Genomic DNA, 15,108 nt, shown 5'->3' with positions numbered 1-15,108 from the left:
ATCCCGTCTTCTTCCCTGTTCAGGGACTCAAAGCAGCTAACAAAAATTAAACCAGTCTAAGTATGAAACATTAAAAATACAAAGTTTTAAAAAACAACAATCCAAATGATTAAAATATTACATTATGAAAATTTAAAATGTAAAAACTTTTAAAAACAAAAACAAAACCTTGTTGCAACAACTCCATTGGCTGCCAGTTTGTTTCCAGGCACAATTCAAAGTGCTAGTTTTGACCTGTAAAACCCTATATGACTTGGGTCCAGGTTATCTGAAGGTCCGTATCTCCCTGTATGAGCCCACTAGAGTGTTTAGATCATCCGGAGAGGCCCTTCTTTCTGTCCCATGGTCTTTTTGGTGGGAACAAGAGGGAGGGCCTTCTCAGTGGCTGCTCCCAAGCTCTGGAACTCCCTCCCTAGAGAGGCCAGAATGGCTCCATGTTTGCTTTCTATTTGATGACAGATAAAAAAATATTTTTATACCACCAGGCTTTTACATATTTACATGGGTGATGGTTTTGTTTTTGCTCCAGTTAACAGCCTGGCTGCAGCTGTTTGAGCCAGCTGAAGTTTCTGAGCACTTTTCAAAGACAGCCCCATGTAGAGTACATTACAGTAATCTAAATGAGATGTAGCCAAGGCATGTACCACCGTGGGCCAGATCTAACTTCTCTGGGAATGGGCATAGATAGTGTACAAGTTTTAGCTGTGCAAAAGCACTCCTGGTCACCACTGATACCTGGGCTTCCAAGCTCAGCACTGAATCCAGAAGTATTCCTAAACTACAAACCTGAGTTTTTAGGGGAAGTGTAACCCGATCTAACACATGCTGAATCCTTATTTCCAGATCTGTCTTTGGACTGATCAGGAGTACCTTTGTCTTGTCTGGATTAAACTTCAGTTTGTTTGTCCTCATCCAGTCCATTACAACAGCCAGACACTGGTTTAGGACAAAAACAGCTTCCTTGGAATTAGGTGGAAAGGAGTGATAGAGCTAGGTATCCTCCACATACAGGTGACACCTTACTCCAAAAGTTCAGATGACCTCTCCCAGCGGTTTCATGTAGATGTTAAAAAGCATAGGGGACAGGACTGAGCCCTGAGAGACACTACAGGTCAATGACCAGGGAGTCAAATAGTTATCCCCCAGCACCACCTTCTGAGAGCACCCTTCCCCCAGAAAGAATGGGAACACTGTAGAACAGTACCTCCAAGCCCCATCCCAAAGAGGTGACTCAGAAGGAAACCATGGTTGACAGTATCAAAAGCCGCTAGGAGGTCCAGCAAAACCAACAGGGACACACTCCCCCTGTCCAGTTCTCTGAATAGGTCATCCACCAAGGCAACCCAAGCTGTTTCTGTCCCATAACAAAGCCTAAAACCAGACTGATATGGATCTAGATAATCTGTCTCATCCAGGAACGCCTGGAGTTGGGAAGCCACCACGCACTCCAGTACCTTGCCCAAAAATGGAAGTTTGGAGATGTTTTCTAACCTTCAAATAGGGAACATTTTTAAGGCTCCATAGAGTTGAAAAAGTTGAGCTGTTTTGCTGCGCTGAGGGGGAAAAATATTTCTGCAAGTTGCAAAAACTTTGCAATTGCTGTTTTTCTTCTTGCCAGTGTTCGCACAAGTGCTCTGGAATACTAAATTCTGACCACATTTGGGAAATTGTTGAATACCCATTTGTTAAATGATAAATATATTTAATGTTCAGACAAAATTAGACATACTGGTTTAAGGTGATGAATCACCTGGTTTTGTAATGTCTTCTGGGTGGCAGTGGGGTATCACTTGAAAGAAGATTGAAGCAAGAGGAATGAGGAGCTTGATTTAAGGAATTGCAGTAAGTCTGGAAGAATTCACCTACTTTGAAAGTTTTCCTATTTCTAAATGTTATGGCTTGAATCCTATTAGCAGTCCCAGCTAGAGTACCCTATTGAATCACTTGGAATTAGCAACATATTGATCTCTATTTAAATATTTGATTCAGTGAGCCTAGCTAATCGGATTCAAGTCTAGATGTTAAACTTTATACAAAAATGGTAGGGAGATGGATGAACTAAAATCATTTTTTCCTCAAATACAGGATTGGCTACTATAACAAATAAAGAATTATGTATGAGTGCTGGGGGGTACTGTGTAATGTTTAGTTGCCCTCCTACCTTGTCGATCATTGGAAGCTGTGATGCTACTTTTTCCTGCTGCAAGGGGTAAGAATAAACATTTTGCATAAGAATAGCATTACAAATGTATCCTAGCTTGCATGTCAAAAAGAAACAATGAAACAGAAATATGATCAAAGAATTATTGCCTGATCTGTGCAGGCAGATCTGTTTTGTGTTTTGGAAGGCAGCTTGTAAACAAAAACTTCTCTCACTGCTATTTGACTATATGTGAGAATGAAATAAGGATACACCTCATTACAACCTGTTGTCCATATTCTAAGAGTAATGCAAAGAACTCTGTAAAATGGGTATTGTTATATACTCCCAATATGCTTAGGCCACCTTTAACAAAGAAATATGATCAATTGAGATAAAACAAGAAGCAACAGAAATGTGGGATCTGTTTTAGTCTCAGTAGTGACTCTTGGGTCTGAGGGATCAGGCAGCAAAGATACTAAAGTCAGGCGCAAGTGGTTACATGAGGCAGACATGTGCATTAAGTCCCATTCAGCCAACACCACAGAAAAGGAGAAACTGAGGCACATTAATTTTAAGATCATGATTGCAAAGTTGAGGGGGGAGCGGGGACATGGAATCCATGAAGTCACACAATAAAGTCTTGAGATTTGTAGTTCTGAGGCACTAGCCTTCTTTTGTAGAGAAGGCTAAAGCTACAAATCCCAGGATTCTATAGGACAGAGCTGCAACACTTAAAGTAATGCCAAACTGTATTATTTCAGTAGTGTAGATGCACCTAGAGAAATAAAAGCGTGGTACAGACTACTCCTTTGGGGCGGCCTGCACCCACCCCTTTCCCTGGAGGATTGGGGCTAGGGCAGCCATACTGGCAGCCCAGAGGCCCCAATCCAGCCCTTCTCCAGGCCACAGAGAAGCAGCAAAATACGGCTTCCCCATGGCCTGGAAAAGGGGTGTCCTTGGGCTTCATGCCCCTGGACATCCCCGGGAGCCAGAGCCACGGGAGAAAGGGGCCACTCTTTCTCCCTGGTGTCATTCCCACATCCATTTGGTGGCTGCGTGAATGAGGTGCACCCACAGAAGGAGCTCTGTTTTGGAGCTCCTTTGTGCACAGTGCCCAGGCCGCCCTAGGCAAAGACGTTACGCCTGCGCTACGCCATTTGGACGCAGCGCAGCCGTGATGTCATAATGGAGGCACTCATGTACACAGGGCGCTGCCATTATGCCACCGCTGGCATATATTAGGGTTAGGGAGTGTGTACATGATGCGCACTCCCTAACCTTAATACCGGTGCTGGTATGCCGCTTTTTGGCGGTCTGTACCACACCAATTTTTCTTCATTTCTAAGGCTTACCTTCCTTAGGCCTTATGATCACTTTCTGACTGTTCCTTTCAATATCATTTTCTTACAAGCAACACCAAAGAAAGAACTATAGTCCATTTGAGAGATTTCTGGGATGTTTTGCTTGACTACTATACATAAAAGAGAAGATGGACTAAAGAATCCTATAGCCTAAAACTACAGATTGTTAAACACATTGCTCAGGATTTGAAATTATCTATATGAAATACTATAAATAAATAAATAAATAAATAAATCTTTAAAATGTAAAAATTGCTAAACATCTTTGGATAGAAATTGTTTCATAATTGTTGGATTGTATTGGACTCAATCTTATTATTAGTCTCAACTAGAGTAAATCTACCAAATTAATTGGATTTGCATAAGTATTGATGTACCATTCAACAGCTGCATCTGCACTGCAAAAATAATGCAGTTTGACCTGACTTTAACTGTCATGGCTCTATAGTATGATGAAATCCTGAGGTTTGTAGTTTGTTGTAGCATAGCACCAGAGCTCTCTGAAAGAGAAGGCTAAACCTCTCACAAAACTACAAATCCCACAATTCTATAGCAATGAGCCATAACAGTTAATAATGTGGTGTCAAACTGTATTATTTCTGCAGTGCAGATGCAGCCTACAATTCTTTTAAAAGATTTAAAAGGGACTATTTGACAGGTTTTAGGTCATTGCTTTTGTAGCTTTATGGAAAATTGTCTTCAAACTGCTTGAAGACAGAAAATTAGGGAAGCACTATGTAAACTGAACACACCGATGCTGTTTTGAAAGGAAATTGGCTTTTGTCTCATTCAGACAATCTTGATAAACAAAAGTGAATTGTAAATAGAAAAAGAAATAAGGTGGAGGAGGCAGCTTAACAAACACAGAGCAGGAATATAATTTTTCACTAAGCTTCTTCTCAAAGGTAGCAATGAGTGATTTCAGCAATTTTCTTCCCACTGCAAGAAAGTCTTTTTAAAATTATGCCTTTTTGAAGGCTACTCGCAATTTGGAACTTTCTGCACAACATTTGGACATTTTTCTGTGCAAAAGTAGCGTTTTCTGCATGGAAGATAATTGAATACAGAAATGCTAATCCCTGAATAGAAAATGCAAAGAATTTGCATGTTTTCATGCAAATGAAACATGTGCAAATTTTATGCAGCGTAATTACAGTTACAGCATTTTCTGTGTAGAAATCAGCACAGAACAATATTTCTGCATTGAAAACCTATTTTCTACACATAAAATGCTTTTCCCCACACATAACATTTCTGCCCAAACTAATCAAGTGTGGCTTTTGCTCACAATAAGTTCTGAACTGTGAAGATCTTCATTGGTTCAGCATTTCTATCATCGGGGTTTCTCAACATTTTTTTTTTTTTTAAAAAACATGCTTTTTGCCCATTTTCTAAGCATTTTTGAATATTCTTTTTATCCCTAACACAAAGACTGAGTGTATGGACCTGAAGAGAGAAACTAACACATCCAAATGTACTTTTTTCACAAAATAAATAAACAAAAAGAGTGAGAGATAATGAAGTCATTGTAGATAATGAGAAGATATTTGCTCAGGAAAGAACACTGATTCAGTGAATTGTTTTCTTGTCTTTGTCAATATTAGGTGAGAATCCATTTTGCCAGGATGATAGTAGGACATCTTGTCCTATGACACGTCTACTAGAAGAATCATCATCTCTTGCTTAGATATCAGCCGTACAAACTTTCCACTATGTTCTTTTCACCTGCTGAAAAAGCAAAAATATCTCTTATCACGTGGTTGTTTTGAAACCTCTTTCTTTAATAAAGATATCAATGAAGTGCAAGGATGAGCAATATGCCCCTCTGTTTTTTAAAGTGAGACAGGAAGATCCTCATGATTATTCATTCATAAATTTGCTTTGTTATTTTCCAATAATACTCTATCCAGAACAGCTCACAATGTACCCAGTTTGCAGATGTTTTTCATGCCTCCTAGGAAGAAAGAAACAAGAACCAGTGTTTGTCTAAACTGAGGCTACTACTTTATATTTAGGGCTATAGATTTATTTACAACAAAATATGAGGAGCAACATCCCCAAAGTCTGTGAGAATGCAGGGGCAGAAGTTCTATCACAACCTCATCCACATCATAAAGAGGTTCCCTCTGGTAACAAGCCAACTACCATCTTAGTAAAAAAATATCTGTACTATCCATGTATCCATGGGATATCCCAGGGCAGCCCAAGGGTGGTTCTCTTAACAACTGCTGAGCTTCACAATCAGAAGAATAACTCTGAGGAACATCCTTCCACTGTAAATATGATTCTGTGTGCTCAAAAATACTGTCTACCACTTCCCCCTGAGTCTGCTATGGATAAAAAGCAAGCACCTGACAAAGACAAGAACAAAAATATTTAAATCAATTGGGGTGCAATTAATGCAATTTGACACCACTTTAAGTGGTGTAGCTCCATTCTATGAAATCCTTAGATTTGCAGTTTTACAATGGCTTTAGCTTTCTGAAACTTCTGCCACTCCTGCCAAAGAGTGCTGGTGCCTCACCAAACTACAGATCCTAGGATTCCATAGGTTGGAGCCATGGCAGTTGAAGTAGTGTCAAACTGCATTATTTCTACTGTGTAGGTGCAAACTGGAGAATTACTTGTAGTAAACAAAAGGTATTTGTTGCTGTACATTCCTAGCTAATGGATGCTTGCAGTTTACTATTGAACATAGATGTGGAATGTACAATACACATTGTAGAGTAAGATGTAACATAGCTATATAACTTGTACTGATCTTTGAGTGGCTAGAACCTTGCTTTTGAAACCTGGTTCTCATCAGTGGTATCACTAGATGATGTGGAGGGTGCAACCCTCACCAGGTAACATGAGAGAAGGGAGATCACCTGGTTGGACCCTCCACACACCTCCATATGTGTGGAGTGCAGTGCTGCTGCCAGCACCCATCTTTTCTCTGTTTCCCTGGCTCTCTTGGCCAAGGGAGAAAGGCAGCAGAGTAGGAGGGGCAAGCATGCAAAGGTGTCTGCCTCCCTCAATATTTCCCATTGCTTTGGCTACCTCAAGCTCAACCTCACCCCCTCCCACATACACACACCTTCCCCACACACACCTTCCCTGTTGTGTTGGCTAGCTTGGTCCCCCAGCCCCTCCACTCACACTGGGTGCCACAAATGCTAGTAATACCACTGGTTCTCCTAATAGCAATAGCAATAGCATGTACATTTCTATGCTGCTTATCAGTGCACTCAGCACTCCCTAAGTGATTTACAGGCCTGTTACAGACAGCCAAAATAAAGCTGCTTCGAGTCACAGTGGAGGTATGGTGTTTCAATGATGCATGCATCCTAAGAGTCCAGAAGCCACAGTGTGGCTTTGGTGCGACTTCTGGACTCTTAGGATGCATGCATCATTGAAACACCATACCTCCACTGTGACTCGAAGCAGCTTTATTTTGGCTGTCTGTAACAGGCCACAGTCTGTAAGCTAATTGTCTCCAACAAGCTGGGCACTCATTTTACTGACCGACAAAAGTATGGAAGACTGAGTGGACCTTGGAGTTCCTGGGATCGAACTCATGACCTTGTGGCTTCAGGACTGGCATTGAACCACTGCACCACCAGAGTTCCTATCAATAAAATAAAGCTACTTGCAACCACCCTAAAATCTCTGTGACTTTTCCACAATATTCTCCCAGCATGTCATCATCTCACCTTCCAGTGTCCTAGGCCTGAAGCAGATAGACCAAAGAAAGCAGCTTCCATCCACTTCAGGGCATGACATTTAAATAATCTATGCCCCTGAAGCAGATGGAAACCATGCTGAGGTCGTCCAAGGCAGCCCAAATCCAGCTGGAAAAGAAGTGGAAAAAACCTGCTCCTGCCACTGGTGGCTTGAGACCACTGGTGGCAGGCCAGTTGGGGAGAGGGCCATCTGGTTGCTGTGGTCCCGGAACAATTGTAGTCAGAGTGGCTGCAGATTGCCCCATTTTGCCCATCTGCTTCACCCCCTAGTTATGTTGGCTGATGCAACTCTTGTCTATACCTGTATTTTAAGGACTGTTTCAAACAGGTAATGATGCTGTACTGGGTGGAATCAGATTGGTTAGACCCACCTAAAGTAGACTCATTGAATGCTGACTCAACTTGTAGATAAATCCAGTTGATTCAATGTTACTAGTGTGGTTATGGCTAACTGAACCGCAGTACAGACCGCCTGAAAATGGCAGTCTGCAGGAGCCCATTTTAACTCCAGAGGGATACTGCAGCTGCTAGACTGCACATCATCCATCCAGAGTTAAAAGAACCAGGTTTTTCCAGGTTCTTTTCCCGGTGCCCTGGTTACGTCGCAAGTGCACCAATGGTGCACTCATGACGTAAAGGATGTGTGGACACTATGCATCCATTACGTAAAGATGATGGCTCCCATGTGGACAGGAGGTCGCCATTACTATGCCGCCACACCGGGCTAGGGTCAGGTACCATGCAGTTGGTGCGCAGTCCCTAACCCTAAAATCTGCACTGGCACAGAGCATTTGGCTCATCTGTTCCAGGCCTGGAGGACACAATGTTATGTGCACAAGTAAAATCTATGAATAGTGCTCTCTGAGCAAGTGTTTGAAATCACATGTTTCTCCTATCCTATCTACACTGGCATAGAGCATCCTAGAGTATCCTGGCCCTGGAGCTGCCCTGGTCCAGCCCCTGTTGTAAAGACCTTCAGTTCTGATGCCAGCCAGCAGATTGCACACGTGTCCCGCTCAGCTACCTGGCACATCTGCTAACACAGTGAGTCACTTCATTCTGAGGTCAGATTGATGTGCTCAGCCTTGATCACTTGTCTGGGTACCTTGCTGTGATCTCATAGCGAGTGACTGGTGCCAGCAGTGGATGTACTGGGTGGCCGACTGAGACACATTTTAACCAGCTGCCCAATATTGGAATGGAGGGCTTTGAAGACACAGAGCAACTGGTGAGAAGGTATATTTGGCTCATGCAGACAGAGCTCAAGTCAGACAAAGAGGGCTTTAAAAAAAGCATACAGGGGATAAAGAGGGGAGTGACAATGGAAACACCATATAGTTTGCATGTTGCTTTGAGATGGTATGGCACAAGAGTTGGCACATTATTAAGGCTTATTAGACTGAACTCAGTAAATTAGGGCTATAAAAGCAGAGCAGTAACAATATGGCTCTCCAATTGAGAATACAAAATAATTATTTCAAAGCTCAAATCTATCTCTATCCAGTGTAAAGCTCTCAGGCTTTTTTTTTATAACTGTCTTCATCTGATGAAGAAATGTGTAATTTTGAAAGCTACTACACAACATTTTTTTTGGTTAGGCCTAATAAATATATTACCACAATGTAGACTGTAGGATGTTTTTATGGCCAACATGGCTATGCTTGTAATTGTACATATAGATTATTGCCTTTGCCCTCATTTATTTGACCCTGGTTTTGCAATGTACTTAAAATGAAAGACCAACACAGGAATGATGCTCATCTGCTGTTTATTGCTATTTGTTTAAATCTGAAGAATACTATAACATGACACTGGCCCTTTCTGATGTGCTTCAAAGACATGTGCATGACAAAAATTAGCCAGTGTTTGTTTTTTAAAAAAGAGTATTCTTGTGAGTTAAGGTGGTGGAGGCAATGCAAGATCTGAGTTGGGCTTCTGCATTAGTTAACAGAACATGGGCAGCCAAGTGAAATGCCACCAAAAGAGAAAAGCAATGCAATCAAAAATGTAGATTTTGTGATCGATTCATCAGAAACATCTTTGGAGTGTTGAAGAAGAAGATAATGGAATGGATTTGCTTCCAGGATGGGTTTAGTGCTGATGGAAGTGGAGCGATCATGGCACAGAGGCATCCTTAACCAAATACCCTATAAAAATTCAAAAGAGATACATTAGCTTTGCTGTGGTATAGCCCCAGTAATAGTTGAACTGCTTCCAGCTAGAAGTGAAATGTGATACAATTCATGACACTGGCCATTATCACACAAGTCCTGTTTTTGCCACAGCTGTGCTAGAAAATGGAAACATACTGGTTTAAAAGTAGCTATTATCACACGTCTTTGCAATAGTGTAACTGGGGCTGTTTTTGCCATCGTAGTCTCTTCCACACTCCCCCTTGACCTTGCCTCAATGCCCTATGCCCTACCCAGGGTGCCTTGAGGTTTTGTTTTATTTTATATATATTTCACAATTCTGGAGTTATGCTAATATGTTTTAAGTTTTTAAAAGAAAAGAAATATGGAAAAAAATACAGGAAATTAGGCTGCTTGGGAATAACTAGGGGAAGAGGGAACAGAGGGAGAGGAAGAGACTGTGATGCCTTGTGATTGACAATATTCTAACTGTTGTGGCAGTTGGGGACAGCATTGAGGTCTAATGTAATTGGGAGTGTATTGATGAATTTCCCCTATCAATGAAAACATGCTTGGGAGACAGCAGCTATGGGTCAGAGGTGCTGTTGTATGATAAGTATCACCAAAGACCCTATTTTGCAATTGAGAAAAAGGTAGTACTGCCAGGTCACACAGTAGGACACATTTTAAGCAATCAGCTGGCATTGGAACAAAGGGCTCTGTATCTTCTGAGATGTTCCAGTGCAAAGGTGATTTTTTAAAATCTGCTATAAGGGAGGTATAACCTGGGTTTGGCATATTTTTTCTCCCTCCTCCCCCTTCAAGGCTGCTGCCACACTGCAGAACTAATGCAATTTGACACCACTTAAACTACCATGGCTCCATTCTGTGGAAACCTTGGAGTTATAGTTTGTTGTGCCACCAGATGTCTCTGACAGAGAATGCTAAATATCTCACAAAACTACAATATTTCAGAAATCCATAGCATGGAGCCATGGCAGTTAAAGTGATGTCAAACTGCATTAATTCTGTAGTGTAGATACTGCCTTAGAGGCTTGATTGGAACCAAACATGTGTCACCCCAGCACCGAGTCAAAACATGGCTTTTAATTTTAAACCATCAGGGACTAATAGACTTTACCCAATTTGCTCAAGTATCATGGTTTATATACTGTAATTTTAATTTTTTTTCCAAAGTGGTTTGAAATTGTCTTTACTGTAAGCGTTAAATAGGCCAATATGACAAAATAAAAACAAAATAGTATTTTAAAATTGTTCTTTTCATTTTAAACTGTTCTAAACTAATGTTTTTGTACACTGTCTTGAGATCCTCAGAGACAGCATGAGATATGTTTCAATAGATAAACAAAGTTTGCATTGGATGAAGTTACAGTTCTTCTCACATAATATGTATATCTAAGGGCAGCAGGCAGAGTGCTACTATACAGAAATTGTCTCCAAGAAACTATGCAAGAACAGCATAGAGATTTAAAGCCTTCTGAGGCAGTCTACTTACTTTCTACAGCAGTTCAATGCTCCTCCATGGCAAGTTCCAAATTGTGGAGTAGCTAGTGGGCATGGCCCATTTATGCAGAAGCCAGCACTACTTCGGCATTGTAAAGTATCTTCAAGAGGAGGAGGTTGAGTATAACCTATCCACAAAATATAAAGAGTTACTTTCTTGACTTGCAGTACATTCAGAAGCAAAAAGAAATTAGTGGTAACTGTGAGCATTCACAAAGAGAAACATAAACATTGGTCTGAGGCACGTTATACTAAGTCTGGAGAGCCAGCATGGCATACATTGTTGGACTATGATTCTAGAGACCAGGATTTGATTCCTGGCTTTACCATGAAACCCACTGGATGATTTTGAAATCACTGTGTGACTCTGGGTAAGTCACACTCTCTCAGCCTAAGAGGAAGGCAATGGCAAACCACTTCTGAACAAAGCTTACCAAGAAAATCCCATGATAGGTTTGCCTTAGGTAGGTTTGCCTTGACTTGAAGGCATACAAGAACCACAAATGTTGAAGGAAAATGACACACATACACACATTCTAAGTCCGACAACCTACATTGTGGTTGTGTATTGTAAAACTCTGCATGTAGGATTACAGAGCAATTGCACTTTACAAACCTGGTAATAAATGGAAACAGTGCACAGCAGAACCAGGATTCCAAAATACACTGCCAAATATGCATATACACCCATGTACAATGCAAAATTTGAATCAATCTGCATCGATGTACTCTAGTGTTTCATGCACAACTCTGCTTTTGCAATCGTGAACTGAATATGATGCTTCTGCATTGGACAAAAATGTCCAACCACTTCTGTATGGGAATTTCGGCATGTGTAAGATAACCAACAGAGCTCCAACTGATGAGTTATTGCCATTGAACTGGGTGAAATTTGATACCTCATCCAATTTTTTATCTGCAGTTCTAGTGACATGCATTGATGGTGAAAGAGCACACAATGGGAATATGTATGCCACACAGTGGGGCTATGTGTCTCCCCAAACACCTATGTGTTATCACTTCTTTAACTAATTTCAAGTCTTAACCAAATACTCTTCTGTTCTCCAAAACATTTCAGACTGCAGTTTGATATTCTTTAATGATCCAGACTAATGTTTCTTACTTTATAGTTTTATAGTTTTATGGTTATATTTTAGTGAGATAAATTGGTTGTTTATTGTATGCAGTTTTATATTTTATGACTTTTAGATTGTATGCCATGGACAGGTTTTATGTAGTTTTGATGATGGTGTAAAATGCCGTGCAAAACCTATGGCACTATATAAATAAATACTACTACTACTACTACTAATAATAATAATAATAATAATAGTATTGCCCTCAGCCTTTAATCCATCCCAGTGCTATGCACCAGCCTGAATAGAATAGCACACACACACACTTGGAGGGGTACACACAGTCCTCCTATATGTTGAATGAATAAATGAAGCTAACAACATTTTGTGGGATATTCAGAATTCTCTGCCAGAGAGCTTTAGTGCTTTTCAAACTACAAATCCCAGGAGTCCATAGGATGAAGCCATGATAGTTAAAATCTTATCAAAAATGTCATAATTGTGTAGTGTGAAGAAGACCTGGATGTTCTCTTCAACCTGTTGATACTTGTCTTTTGAGCATGAATAGTGTCACTGAAATCTGCCATAGTGGAATCAGTAGGAGAACATATATATAATTACACCCTGAAATATAATTGTATTACTTATCATGAATTGCTTATCATATAGTAATTCCTCATCACATAGTTCATGATAGAACACTGCATTATAAAGGTATTTTGTTCTATCTCTGGCTTCTCCAGAGGTGCACCTATACTATAGAATTAATGACATATGATTCAACTTTAACTGTCATGGCTCCATCCTACATAATCCTAGGATTTGTAGCTTGGTGAGGCATCAGTAAACTTTGGCAGAGAAGGCTAAAGATCTTGTAAAACTACAAACCCCAGAATTGCACAGGATGGCACTATAGCCATTAAAGCAATGTCAAACTGCACTGATTCTACAGATCAGATGCCCCAAAAGAAGTAGACTTTGGGGTTAGGGAACTCTGAAGGGTTATTGCCCATCAACATATAATGAGATGACATCTACATTGCAGAATTAATGACGTTTAACACCACTTTAACTGCCATGGCCCAATGCTGTCAAATTCTGGTATTTGTTGTTTTATGAGATATTTTGGCCTTGTCTATCAGAGAGCTCTGGTTCCATAACAAACTATGAATTCCAGGATTCCATAGGAAGGAGCCATGGGAGTTAAAGTGATGTTCAACTACATTGATTCTGCAGTATGGCTGCAGCTTTGGCTTGACTTAGTACCAAGCAATATCCTGAATTAACCACACTGAATTTTTGAGATGAGCAGGTTAGAAATCTCACTAAGAAATCTCAGGTCTCTCTTTTGTCTTTTTAATAGACCATGCAGCTTCCTGCAAAGACTGGAAGAATTCTTCTATCCAGCTTCTTTTTTCCCTCTTACCTGGGCAAATCTGGAAGAGGAGGACAACCACAGCGAAAACGAGGTAAAGGATCCTCATGATGGATGATCTGGTGAGCTCTGAGTTTTAGTGAACAGAAGGATTGTCTGAGGTTTTGAGGTGGACGAGGAAAGAGAAAGCTTGCCTATTTATAGGGTTGAAATGATTGTGAAATGGAGGTGTTAGGGCAGTTGTCAATAAGTAACTGTCCTTAACCATTTGGAAAATTTGTTGGCCACAGCCTGTTAACTGTAAATTTCAAGTGACGTGACCAGTAAAGTGATGGTGCAAAATGCAGGGTGCCAAATCCATTAACCTTTACTTATTATATAACTTGAACCACTTCCAAATCACATCAAATTCCTTCTGCCCCCATAGTTGGGACAAACAAGAGGTGGTGGTACTGGGAAAACCCTTTTGAAATTAGAACAATGTCTTCCATATAGAATCCTGAAAAACTAAACCCAGATGATTTTCCAGCTTTTCAGCATGGTGCTACTTTGTCACCTGGCTTGACAATGAATTTAATGAAATATTGGATTCCAAATTGGCCCTGTAATCTTTAATCAGTTACATCTAGGATGGACAATGTTCAACACTCAGATCCTACTTTTGTCAACCCTGAAGCCCTCTTACACCAGTCCTGTGCAAAGCCCACCAGCCCTCCAATTAAAAAAAAAAAAAATCAGGGCAATTTGGGGGCGATTTGTGCCCAGATTCACATAGAAAGCATGAAAATCCACAAAAATGTCTACACAATACCCCTAAAAAGCATACTATCCCTAGATAGCTCTGATTTCCTCTGCAGTCACACTCAAAATGCCAAAAAGAACTATTCTTGTTGCCATTTTGAGAGGGACTGCAGAGGAAAATTGTGATTGTGGGAGGTTCAACATGGGAGGGAATCTGCAAGGGAAATCGGCCCCTGTCCCCCACACAGTTACTATTCCTGAATTAATCAATTAATGGGAGACAGAATGAATTAATAGCATACTTGTGTTGTACTGTTTTAACTGTACTGTTTTTCAGTGTTTTTTATCTTGTATAAACTGCATTTTATTATTTTAATGAGTGATGTGTTGTTTGTTGTTGTTGTTGTTGTTATTTCTTATCCACCTCTTCTCAAGGGTCAAGGCAGGGAACAACAACAAATCAACAATGAATGGCATCAATCTAAACACATTAATTAAAGCACACAACAGTTTGAAAGGACAAATAAGTCACATACAGTCTAAAAGAATCCACATTTAAAATTCAGCATCTAAATTCACAATTTAAAAATTGTCTGGATAACTCTGACAGAAAATACTGTAACAGTTTCATTCTGTTTTAGAATTATTTTAAATTCTATTTAATTCTATTTTAATGCTCTCTTTTGTATGTTTTAATGGTATTCTTGCAATGGGAGAACTGTTAATTTTTCACAAATGTGTGTTCAATCCGTACCTCAATGTTGCTGGAATCATTTTGGTATCTACAAGATGTGTATGTTCCCCCATGGAGGTGGTTGCCAATTTTTGTCTAGTGGGAATTTGAGGTCAAAATGGCAGAAGCAGAGATGAACATGTGGTACCATTGTGCATTGATGCCTATTATGCATTGTGCACAGTGGTGACATTGCATATTGTGTCTGGATGCACAACTGTGTTTGGTTGTGCATTCATTTTCACATTTGGTGTTCTGGTTCCATAGAGCAACACTGCCATTCAACAGAATCTATGCA

The 15,108-nt window shown here is 40.3% G+C and overlaps 1 long non-coding RNA gene across 1 annotated transcript in view; it reads left to right on the top strand.

Moving 5' to 3' along the window:
* LOC121917408 overlaps window positions 1–5,302 on the top strand; it is a 12,580-nt gene extending 7,278 nt beyond the window's left edge. Inside the window, exon 3 of the long non-coding RNA XR_006101025.1 lies at window positions 5,109–5,302. This is a non-coding gene — a long non-coding RNA (uncharacterized LOC121917408). The remainder of the gene's footprint in view (window positions 1–5,108) is intronic.
* The last annotated feature ends 9,806 nt before the right edge of the window (window positions 5,303–15,108 follow it).

Source organism: Sceloporus undulatus, chromosome 1 (assembly GCF_019175285.1).
Source record: "Sceloporus undulatus isolate JIND9_A2432 ecotype Alabama chromosome 1, SceUnd_v1.1, whole genome shotgun sequence".
In the NCBI taxonomy this organism is placed as follows: domain Eukaryota; kingdom Metazoa; phylum Chordata; class Lepidosauria; order Squamata; family Phrynosomatidae; genus Sceloporus; species Sceloporus undulatus.
Note: the sequence above shows the minus strand (reverse complement) of the source record. Positions and strands in the feature narration are given on the sequence as shown.